At 37.8% G+C, this 12,557-nt stretch overlaps 1 long non-coding RNA gene across 1 annotated transcript in view; it reads left to right on the plus strand.

The window, feature by feature from the left end:
- LOC131576518 (uncharacterized) overlaps nucleotides 1–12,269 on the plus strand; it is a 28,056-nt gene extending 15,787 nt beyond the window's left edge. Inside the window, exons 2-3 of the long non-coding RNA XR_009277000.1 lie at nucleotides 8,301–8,530; nucleotides 12,198–12,269. This is a non-coding gene — a long non-coding RNA (uncharacterized LOC131576518). The remainder of the gene's footprint in view (nucleotides 1–8,300; nucleotides 8,531–12,197) is intronic.
- The last annotated feature ends 288 nt before the right edge of the window (nucleotides 12,270–12,557 follow it).

The raw sequence follows: 12,557 nt of genomic DNA on the forward strand, positions 1-12,557 counted from the left end.
CATACTATACCTTTCCTTAAATATCTTGAGGATTTATCTGAAAGTAAATCACCGTTCCAAATTTCCTCATCTATTTTCACTAACAAATTCTATAGGAAATATAGGATTATGCAGCTATAAAGAGTTAAAAAAAAAAATAAAATCACTGGCTGGGCTCAAATATAACTGAAATAAGTCCAGTATCTGTCTTTTCTTTATCACCATTTACACACTGCAGATACTAATTTCAGAAAAGAAATCATTCAAATACAAGTAAAAGATTAAAAATGTGTAAGAAATTAGATTAAAGTAGCTAAAATATTTCACAGAATTGCAAGTAAAAGATGAATTGTGTTTTGCTTTGTTTTCCTAGACTGTAGGGGAGACATTATCCACAAAATCATAAGAAATAGAGCCAATATAACTTAGATTTATTCCTAAGAGAAGACTATGTTAGGAAATTACAAGATAATCAAATCTCCACTATAAACAAATAGGAACATTCTAGGCACAGTTTTGTAAAGAACCAAGGGGCAATATTGACAGCACAAGGTTTTACTGGGGAAATGAGTGCAAATCTCCAGAGGACTAGAAGAATTCAGTGCTAACTGCTGCAAACAGTGAAGGTTTTCCTTAGAGAAAAAATACCAGCGAGAAATTACGATTAGCTCTTTCCTACTGTAAGTTTGAAAAAATTAATGCAGGAAGCAAAAGGATGTACTGTGGTAGCAGAAGGTTTCTTGAATGACTTACTGTCCAATTTTAAAACACTGACAGAAATTAGTAGAAAATTCATGTTCAGTATTGCTTACCTCTGTTGTTTATTGCTTACTTTTATAGCTGCTTCCTCTACTTACATAAGTAGAGCAATTTATACCCTTCTGGCATTTATAGATTTAAGTTCTCTCATTTCCAAATATTCATTCTTTAGAGACTGAAAATCAGCAGGCATTGTGGGCAGTCTCAGAATAGTATCAGGCACAATTGCATAGAGTGTGATTTGAAGTAGGACCCGGGCCTTGGGTGTGAACAGAGCTTGTCTGCAAAAAAATATATATATATTTAAACCATACAGATAGCTAACAAGCCCTACAGATAGCTAATAAACCCTACAGATAACTACTAAATCCTACAGATAGCTAACAGGCATCACAACTGTTGCCCATTGATCACAGAAGGAGTTAGCATCTGACAATCCTGACTGTTGGCTATGCAGCTTGAAGTGCACGTTGCTCTCGGGAACTTCAGTGCTCACAGCAAAGCTGAAGGAAAAATTCTGCCTCTCCCAGAGGCCTGGACTGCAGCTCAGATTCCTGCTTCTGGTGGTGGAGTCGAGAGAGTTTGTAGTCAATGGCCCTGCTATTAATTGATCCAAGTGCTAGTTTGCTGACCTTCAGGCATACAGTCAGCTTGTCCACGAAGCCTGGATTGTACTCTGCACTAACTGTGGGGTTCCTGGAGGCAAGATTTTGAGGAAAATTCCCGTGAGTTGATGTTTATTGACGTTTGCTGTGAAATATCACACAAACTGTGTTTGATAGACACATTTTTATAGATCTTGAATTAAAATTAAGTACCACACTTAAAAATGCAGTGCTTTGCTTGTTGCTTTATCCTGGTAAGCAGAGTTGTATATATTAAATATATTTTTGGGGTTGGAGGCCCAATTTGCCATCTAGAATCCTGCTGTAATAACTGGTATTCAATTTTGTGTGCATACAGTTCATGAGAGATGTGTGGAATAAGTCTGTATGGAACTCCGCAGAACAGTATTCAATTTTAAAAAAATACATGCAAAACATTTGCCAATGTAATTCCAGTGGTACCTAAACTAATGTAAATGTTTGCAATTCAAGGTGATACTATAAACTTTATGTGTATGATACACCATTACCACCATCAAGATGAGTGACTTTTCAAGAGAAGGCAAATTTCTACCAATCAAAAAAAATTATAGAATCGCTGAATAGAGTTGGAAGGAACCTTTAAAGGTCATCTAGTCCAGCTCCCCTGCCATGGAGAGGGGCATCTTCATCTAGATCAAGTTGCTCAGACCCCCTCATCCAGCCTGACCTTGAATGTTTCCAGGGATAGGACATCTACTGTCTCTCTGTGCAACCTGTTCCAGTGTTTTACCACCCTCATTGTTAAAAACAGGTTGAGTCGTGGCTATCCCAAGGAAAAAAATCCAAGTACTTGATTTTATTTTACTTCCCCACTCAAAACAATCACAGCAAAATAAGTCAATGATTAAATTTGCAAGATGGTAAATTCATTAATACACTTTTAATATACTACATTTAATAACCACATCTCTCAAAACATTCTAGAATTTCCTGATTTCAATACATCAGCACTTGTAAAACACTATAATATTATAAAAGTCTTTTCTACATTTCTTTCTTCTGAATTTATAGAAATTGTCTCAAGTCTTTATCTGTCCAAAAATCTCTACAATCAAGTTTAATTTTACTTGTTGGATATATGCTACGCTTTTCATAGCAGTTGAAGAATCTTAATTTTCCTACTAATCAGCACTGAATGGTCCAAAGAGGCATTCCTACCTTCTACTTCATGCAGTACAGAGCACGTTGAGTAGAGCAGTCAAGCCTTTCTATATTAGATATCACCAGACAGTGATTCAGGTCACCTGCAGCTAAAAATATACAGTGTGAATCTCTTGCTGGAGGTCTTAGAAATATTCAGGCTTAAGTTGTAAATTAGTTTTCTTCCAAAGGGCCTTTTCTATCACCAGCAATCGGTTCACAGTTCAGAAAGGAATTGCCTTTACACCCTCAAGCACAGGTAACAGCACTGAAAAAGGACAGAACACATATGGATCACTAAAGCAAATCCTCTTGGCTGTTGCAGCTGCTCTTGTGTATATGTATGCCTGGAAATTCTTGCTGTTCTATCAAACATGAATCCTTTGTCTCAATCATATTAGCAAATCAAATGTCATTTGAATGATGTGAATATTACTTCAAATGCCTCGCTTCTTTTTAAAGGCATAAGTTTGAATATTAAATTTCTTTTCATCTCATAATGTTGTGTGTCTGGTTTGGCCATGCCTGCAAGATCCTCCTGAAACAGATAAGATGTAATTTCATATGCTTTATAAATTGATTATGAGATCAGAACACAACCTAAAGCCATTGGCAAAAATCTAATGAACCTCCATGAGAGGCCATCAGTTTTTAAATATTATGTAAGCTGGTATTAAAAGGCATTGATCTCAGTAGAGATGCCTCTGGGTCCCTGCTTTTGTGAAAATGCTAAGGCCTTTGTAATCTCAGCCATTTGCTTTCCACCTCCCTGATGTTTCTTAGCTATTTTATTTTGTTTTACTTTATTACCTGTCCTGTATTTGAGAAGATCATGACACAATAATCCATCATGTCTAAAGTTAACTACAGGTTTGTGAAAATCCAAATAAGCTAAATCTGCTGGCTCTGTCTATACCAACAGTTATTTCATTAAATACTACGATTTGTCTGAGATGATTTACCTTTCACAAATCCACGATGACTCATGCTTATTAAATTGTTCTCTTCCAAACTGAGTGAATATTTAAGATAGCCAAAAATAGCATCTCAAAAGTTCTGCTACCATTGGATCAGGCTTTGACATGCTTAAAATGACTGCTAAGTATCTTCCTTCACTAAATTCCAGTGGGGATTTTTTTTTTCAAAGTAAGTTATTATTAAGCCTGCATAAAGGTGGCAGAATCTTTCTCATGGATGCTTTTCTTAAGATTTACTATAGTGTTAATCACTACAATTTCTGAAACTGATCCATTTATGATCTAAGTTACTTTTCTTTCTTCTCAGCTGGTGAGACATTTTTAAGTGCTTATTCATGATATTTGAAAGGTCTAGCTTTTTAAGACGTATTATTTTCTGTTCACAAAGACAAGGCATTAGAGATACTTTTCTACTTATCTGTGGAGGAGAGAGAAAAACTTTAAAGCACTGGGAAGACTAACTGTAAGAAACTGATTAAACACTTTGAAGAGTATTTATTTTACTCATCTCCCTTGATAAGTACAAAATGTACCTGTTTTTAAAACTACATTTATTTTAGCATTACCATCCTAAGGTTTCTTTGTTAAAAAAACCTGCTGATTCTTAGTTGATTTTTTTTTTTAATTTATTTTACTTGCCACAAACTTTTTACATGTGCTTCATATTCTGTCCAAGTTAGGGAAAGGTTAGCAATGCATGTGAAATCAGTGCAAGACTTTTATCACTGTAGTTGCTGAGGTCTTTTCATACAGTGTTTGCTTCTTCCTCTGGTCTGCTGGGTAAGTTAAGGACTCTTATTTAGTGCAGCCAGTTTTGTTGCCTTCTGCCCAACCTGGAATTGAAACTCAAGATAATTTTAGTAAGAAGGTAATATAAAAGGGGTCTTTATTTGAAGGCCTTCAGAGGCAATTAGATGGAAAGATGTCCACAAAAGCCCAGCTCCCCCAAGGGTGAATACATTCTTTATAGGTTTTAGGAAATTAGCATAATTGATAAAAGCACCAGTTAGGAGGACAAGTGGCGATGCAATTACCCCCCAGGTCAAGTGCCTTCTCTGGAGCCTCCCCTTCAGCACTGATTCACTCTCTCCATGAAAATGTATCTGGAAGAGTTGTTCTCAGCCTTGGTTCCCAGGAAGAACCAAGATAGGATAGGGGCCTTGGACTTCCCGGGGCTTGGAGCTCTGGAATTTGTTTTGTCTTTCTGCTTAGGGAAAGGCCATGGAAAAGCACTGGGAAAACTAGCCACTAATGCAATAGGTGACAGAGTTACAGATATTTGTGTGAAGAGTACAAAGAACATATAAAAGAAAAAAAGGCAAAACCCAAATGGCATCAGTTTTATGTAAGCTGTATGAAAACAAGAAGGCAGAGCTGGAGTGAAAAGTGAGACAGCATCTGCTTAGTCTCCAAGACAATGAAAATTAATATCTTACGAATGAAAGAAGTAATGTTGGAAGAATGAATCCGAGAATGAAGAGAACAAAAATAAAGAGCAGGAAGGTGAGGTGACCACAGTACAAATGAAATCTTAATGATTTGAATTAACTTTTGTTTGTTCCAACATGCTGCACTGCTCTAATGATGAAGTTGCCAAAAATCTGGAATTGTTTCCAAAAGCCTGGGAAGCATCTCTAATTTGTGCACTGAAGCATAAAAGAGCCAGTCCCTGGCACATGTAGAGACCAGAGACTTCCACTTGCAGTGAGTTTCTCATATTTATGAATATATCTTCTAAAGAAAAATATTCGCTCCATTAGTTTCCGTGTCAACACCACTCAGTAGTTCATTGAATTTGACTAGGAAAGCCAACAGCAACTCCTGCCTCCTGCTTCCTCCTCCCCCAACATTCTCAGGTCATTTTTTCTTGTGCAACTCATTACTATAGAAACAATCTTTCCTAAGGTATTTCAGTTTCAAGGAGCAATGCTATATTAAAGCCATTCTGCTTACAGAACATTTTGTTTCTTATTGAAAATGTCTTAGGTGAAATACACCATGACAATAAATGTTTTCAAGAAACAAATTCCCCCAATACAAACTAAATGAGCATTTACTGCTATGGTGGTACTATCACAGTTTCCACAATAACACCATTGAAGGTCATGTAAACTTTCATATTGCTCATTTCATGTTTCATCTAGTTCTACACCTATGTGTGTGTAAATTTGATATATTGTAGAAATAGAGGCCGAGAAGATTCATGCCATATGATTGCTTTCATGGAGTTTCCCAGTAACAGCTTCAACAAAGGTAATGGCTTTAGCTAAGAGACCCCACAGAGCCTAGTTTTTAGGAAAGCTCGTTTTTTTAGAAATAGAAATCCAGTTTGCACCCTAAATTTATCCATGATTAAGTTTCTTTCTTTTAGGCAAGTTCAGTCCTTTAGTTTAAGAACATCTCTTTTCTCTTTGGTATCTATCCTTACAATAAAAGCCCAGACAGCAACAAGGTCCACAACTTGGCTAAACTGTGCAAGCCACACCTTCTATGCTTTCTTCATAAGACATCTCCTTTCACAGTGCGATTTCAACTTTTTTCTGTGCTCCTTGTTCCTCTTAATCCTTTGGTCTCTTGTATTTCACACTGGTACCTCTATATTCCTCCCTGCTTCAACTCATCTCCACATCCCCCACCTCTTCACCTTTCTCTCTCACCACCACTTTCAAAAGCTACCTGCACATCCACTTTCTTCTTCACCTGCCATTGCAATATTAGGCTTCGAGCAGCAGCTGGCAGGCATTTCCTCAGCTTAATTAAAGGTCACCCTTAATCTTCACAGGAAATACCTGTATTTGGGACCTCAGTGCTCTAGCTGCACTTGGAACACTGAGAGAATTTTTTTATATGATTCAGTGCATTAATACTGCTGATGTTAAGACTTCCAAAGCTGCCAGAACCCATACAAAACAAGACCCCACAAAAATAATGTTTTTTCATGGATTATAATTAGCTAATGATAATATGCATGGAACAAGAAAAAAAAAAAAAACCAGACCTACTGCATATGCTTTGCTATGTGAAACTAGGTCTTAAAGAGTAACAAGTAATTGCTGTGATTTTGTTTTCATGAGCTAAACTTAGATTTGCACCAGTGGCTCACAAAAGCCTATGACAAGCAAGATGTTCTCAGAATTAAGGAGGAAGGAAAGAAGTCTCTGGTTGGGGAGGAGAACATCTATTCTCTCTCAAAAACATCTGAGAAATAAAAGACTCACCCTCTTGCTTAAAATTACTTTCCAGCTGGATCGGTTCTAAGTGTCACACATTCCAGATGTGTTTCATATATTTGGACAGTGATGCTTTAGTGTCATGAATCCTTCTGAATCATCTCTTCCAGTAGAACATCCAGAGCTATCTTCCCCAGAAGGCTGAGAGCAGCCCAGTCTGGGTTTGGGTTGCCCCAGCATACATGTGCAAATGCTGCACTGGTGAGAACTGTACAGCAAGAGGAAATTCTGCAGGGAACGTGAATGGCATAGGAAAATCCTGTCCAGCACTGAGTATCACAAACAGCAAATTAAGAGATGCTTACAGATATAATATCTGTGAACCAAAGAGGGGAAATTGTAGTAATCACACATTGTGTTTGAATAGTACTTTGTATTGTGAGAAAGCTTAGCATAATATGGTATATAACTACATTGCAGCAGGCCTGTCATTTGGAAAGTGGGAGGGAAAGAGTTTATCCTCTCCTCCAATCCATCCCTCATTTGAGTTTCTCTTTGAAAAGTCATTTCTATAGCAAGCAAAAGCTCACAGTGCAGTAAGCATGAGTCTAATCAGCTTTCAATGCCCCCACTTCCACTGGATTTTAAGTAGCAGATTCCCCTGAACACAGCAGAGTTTGATCAGAGTGCTTTGCTGAAATGGGGTCTCTGCTGTTGGTATTCCAAGAAAAACACAGTTTTTCAGGTACATACATCACCTACAAGACTGAGACATTCCACTGGACTTGACAGTCCTTGCAAGGAGGGGGTCTTCCACAGGGATGGGAAAGCTCAGGACAGTGCTGTGTACCCTTGAGTTATGCAAGCGGGAGCTGCACAGAGCGATGTTCACCAAAGTACAAGCAGTTCTTGCCATCCAGCACTCCTGGCACAGAACTGGAGATGACAACCCAGGAAGTCTGCCTCCACAAATGCAGTTTCACATACTTTCATCTTTTCATGTAGATTTTATAAAATAAGAGGTATTAAAAGAAAAAGGCAACAATTGGAAGCTCCAGAAATAGTTTGTATTTTAAAAAAAAATCCTATTTTGTGTTACGTGAGCAAAGCTTGTGCTAGATTTCAGTTGCCAAAGAGCATATGAGCTGCCTGTGAAATGTCCAACATTCTCATCTGGAAAAACTTTTAGATTTTATTCCTTTATTTGGCTTGAAACAGAGCTTTTTTGCTTTTGTTAAATCTTTAACTGAGGTCTGGACCACAGGAAAAGTAAAAGAAAACATGCTGGCTAGAGGCCATCATTTTACATTTTAGAAGAAGGATTTGGAGTGAAAACAGATGAAAGCTATGGGGGCCCTGGTCAGATGGCAGTCAAAAAATCTCCAGGAGCCAGAAGGAACAGAGTCCAATATATTTGAATACTGGCTCAGAAGAAATCAATGATCAGCTAAAACTGGGGATGATGCAAGGAAAAGTAAAGAAACCAACATTCCTTGAGGTATTGCTTCAGCACTTTGTATAGTGAATAATGGAAAAATACCATTGAGAGGAGATTTTCATGATTCTGGCATCAAGAATTTATGTGTTTTAGCATTAACCACTGTCACTCTGGTGATATTTCTAAACAGAACAGAAGCTGCAGAGGCACAAAAAGCAAAAGATGACCCAGAACAAACAGGAAGACATGGAAAACCTGGAGAGAGCAGACTAAAGAGTTTTATAGAAGTCTAGTCCATGCTCAGAACCAAATGGGAATTGGAGAAGTAATTAGGGAGGAAGGGGACTGATGTACACTGGATGAAGTAACCAGTCAGAGCAGAGGAGGAATTCAATACGAAGAAGGGTATGTAGAGGAGATGTGAGTAGAGGTCATTGTTTTTGTGAAAGCTAATGAGTCAATTAACACACAGCACCTCCAAACTTGCTGCCTCTGAAGCATCCCATACCCTTGTTTAGAAAAGTCACAGAGGTCACAAACTGCAAATGAACCTTTTTAGCTTGACTGCACAATCTTAAAGATTGTCATCGCGGTCATTGCAGGAAACCAGTCCCTTGACTTATAATGGTATCAAAATATGGCTTTACCATGTTGGTTATACTGTTATTTCAGGTGTTTGTATTGCTGTTGTCGCTAGCTGTGCCATTTCAGTCAAATCCTGTTTTCTTTGTCATCCAGGAATGGTCATTGGAAGTAGGATATCCTCCTCATGCCCTGGGGCACAATCTTGCTTTCCTCACTAAATATCGTTTTCAGAAGCAGTTTGTATAACCATGAGAAACAGAACTGAACCCTTACATGGCTTTTGTGGTCCTAAAAACACCATGCAATGGATGTGACCCAAGGAAATGATCAGTAATTTTAGCTTTTACTGCAGTATTGCAGACTCATGTTAAGCTAGTGGGAAAAATCAACCCAGCCAACAAGAATATAGGTGAACTTTCTGTCACTATGCTGTAACCACATTCAAAATTAACTTTGTGTTATAAGCAAGCCAGCTGAGCTTATATAGTGACTGAGGTGCTGGTGATAGAGAGAAGACTGTTCTTCAGCTGTTTCTGTCCTCTTTGATCTGCAAAACTTGATTGCCAGGAAAGGGCACACACTAGAGGTTTAATTTCATCAGCTTTGTACCATTACACAAAATTATTTAAAATTAAACAAAATGTCTAACCTTCCCTCCAATTCTTCAGGTTCCTATTGACAATATATCATATTACTGATTTATTTTATAAATGGTGAATCTTCAGGATCTTACATAAATGTACCAGGTTGAAGAGGAGCAGGGAGTAAGCAGGCTGAAGGAAGTTAGGTTTGAACATTCATTGTTCCAGAAATTCATCACTATTTTAAAATTTTTTAAACTGTTTTCCATATGTGCTATTGTTAAAGCCTCTGTGTGTCACACCGGATGATGTCTTGTGCTGCTGCACCGGGCCCTTGAAAGGAAATGGAGTCATTCAGCCAGTCACTTCTTTCTCTATTGTTCTGTCAAGGTTAAAGTTTTCTTTCCTTAAGCATCCCAGCTGTAAACAAGCAGCCCCTAACACAAATAGTCTCAAAAAAACCCCTTGTAGTTTATCATTCAACAGAAATTAAACACCTGTTAGTCTTTTAGATTGGTGCTATAATGCACTCTTCAGTTTAACATCACTTAGCATTGAATTTAAAGGACATTTCCTTCATTAAAAAGCTTTCTCCCTACAGGAGAAAAAACACAAATGAAGTCTCCCTAGAGACATTCTGCTTTTAATTGGTACTCAGAACTGCCTTACACTCCCACTCCTCCTCCCATACAAACTCCTCTCAACAAATGCTCCCAAACCTTCTTTACATGGCTCTGCTTATCTGGATTTTCTCCCTAAAGAGGAAGTAAATAATTTTTATTTGTAGAAACAGTGTTTGCTAGCAAAAGTAAATTTTAAAATGCATATTCACAAATATGTAAACATTGGCTAAAAATTTTGGAAGTACAAAAATCAATATTGACTACAGCTTGTTTGGCAATATGCTTTTTTAGTCTGTGCTGATCCATAACAACAAAGGAGCTTAACATATTTATAACACTCATACATTTTTTAATTAGAAATAAAAGAATTTGTATTATGGTGCATCTGTATTTAATAGTTACAAAATGGTGAGTAAAAGTTGTTTTTTTTTTCCTCCAGTAGCATTTTCCTTGGAAAATGGAAACTACTTTGCAAACCTAAAATTAATACAGAGAATTTCTCTCCCTTCTTCTCTGCCATCAAAAATAGAATCCTCTCAGGAAAAACTCATTCAGTAGTACTACATTCTAAAGATCATTGATTGTTCAACTGTGTAACATTATTTTTCTATCATCTTTTTGCACTGAATACTGCAAAGACACAAATTGTTATTACTAGCATTATTGCAACATCTCACATTGTTTCCTGTTGCTCATAAATTCTGTATAGCATCATATCCTTTTCCTATGGCTTTCCATTAGCACTGTAAAAGCCCAGACTATTTTGGACTTAAATTTATTCTTTTTCCTGGATATTTCCTAAATATTATTTTTCCTGAATAGCTTCTTCCATTACCTAAAGTGCATCTCAGATGAACAGTAGCCCAAACCATCCTGAGCTGCCCTGGTACAAAGTGATGCATTCCCTTTTTTCCACATTTATGCCTCGCTCTTGTCATAAACAGGAATTTGATGTTGACCTGGGTCCTCAGTGAACACTGAAGAAAAGATCAGAAGCCAAAGACAGTGTTTTAGGTAATTCTCACTGTTAATTATTCCAGTGCTGATGAAACAATAGGCAGCAGCCATGACTATAATGTGAACATCTGCCTGATGGCTGAGAGCTTTATCTTGAAGCTTGGGAGCTCAGATGGATGGTGCTTGGTGTGCCACCTTCTTTTCCCTCACAGCCCAGGTTAAATATTGACTGGCCTGAGCTTAAGGCTGTTTGTTATGTGCAGGCCAAGGTCATTATTAATGCAACAGCTCACAGGGCCCAAAATGTGCTAAGCACTTTACAGAGATGTAGGGCAATCCAGGCCTCAATCACAAAAAGCTGATATGTCAGTGTCAGTTTTGGACATAGCAGCGGTTCCTCCCTGTCCCTCTTTCCCTCTCATTCCTGTTTCCCTGGACTGTGTTACCTATCTAGTCACTTGGAAAATCAGAACAATTATTTATTTTAGGAAGCAAAAATTTGTCTCAGCATCTGAGTTCTGAAAACAACCAAAACCTTTGCAAAAGAAATGGGGATTAATAGCAGACTGTGGGTCTAGTTCCCTCTGGTTGCACAGTGAGTAGAAAATCCATTCAGCCATTTCAAGTAGTAAATAGATATCTGGAATCATCTCTACCTGGATATAGCAATGTGTAAATGTTCCTACACATTGAAAAGGGGTTGAGGGAAAGGCTGCCTCCATCACTTACAAAGACATCATTAAAATTACCTATTTTCAAAGAAGAAATATTGCAATAATGCAAATATTCTTTTTTAAAGAAGCTTGATATAGACTAGTTGCAGCTTGTCTGTGAGCCTCTGCAGAGCCATAGCATTTTCAGAAAACAGGTTTTTGCTTCTCAGATGTTCTGCCTCTTAGTCCATTCAACGGAAATGACAGTTCAGGGTAAACCGGCAAAAAGTTATTTAGTCAAGATCAAAGGTTAAATTTTCAGCTCCCTTCTCTAATAATAAATAAAGTTTTGAAAACATGTTTTGGGAATGATATTTTGTGAAATTAATTTCAAGGTGGCCTTTTATGGTAGTCAGAATTACAAGAGCCAATGTGACACACATTGTGTAGGAGAGGAAAAGAAAGAGCTCGTGTATAAGGGATTTAAGTAAGCTTATAAAAACTGCTCATGTTGAGTTGCATTTTTTTTCCAGCTGAATTCCTGCTCAGTTGCAGTTCACCAGTTAGGTTCTCCTCAAATTAAATCTACAGATTTCTTTGCAAGGGAAGGGAAAATAAAAAATCAAAACTAATGAGATATTCTTTATACTACTGACGTCTTTATTTTTTCTTCCTGCGTCACTGCTAGATTTGAAAGGCAAAAACAAGGAGTGAAACTGAATGTGAAAAATGAAAACTACCCACCTGGTGAAAAGAAGGGAAGAAGGAAATCAGAAGGGTGAGTTAGCAATTCCTTAAGCACATGCAATGTCTGTACTTGACAATTGCACTGAGGCACAGAGAGGAAGGAAATTGGTAGGAAGAGTATTTGCTCTTTCACAGAGAGACTTGTGAGAGAAGTATATCAGCATTTTGCCCAGGCTGTGTGTAGCACATGCACAGCTCAACACAGCCACAGAATGGCAGCCACAGGAGGGAGGAGGATTCTCACCTGCTTTCCTCCCCTGCTCTGTCTGCCTTCTCTGCAGGGAGAATATTGACACAGCCC

This window comes from Poecile atricapillus, chromosome 2 (genome assembly GCF_030490865.1).
Source record: "Poecile atricapillus isolate bPoeAtr1 chromosome 2, bPoeAtr1.hap1, whole genome shotgun sequence".
NCBI lineage: Eukaryota > Metazoa > Chordata > Aves > Passeriformes > Paridae > Poecile > Poecile atricapillus.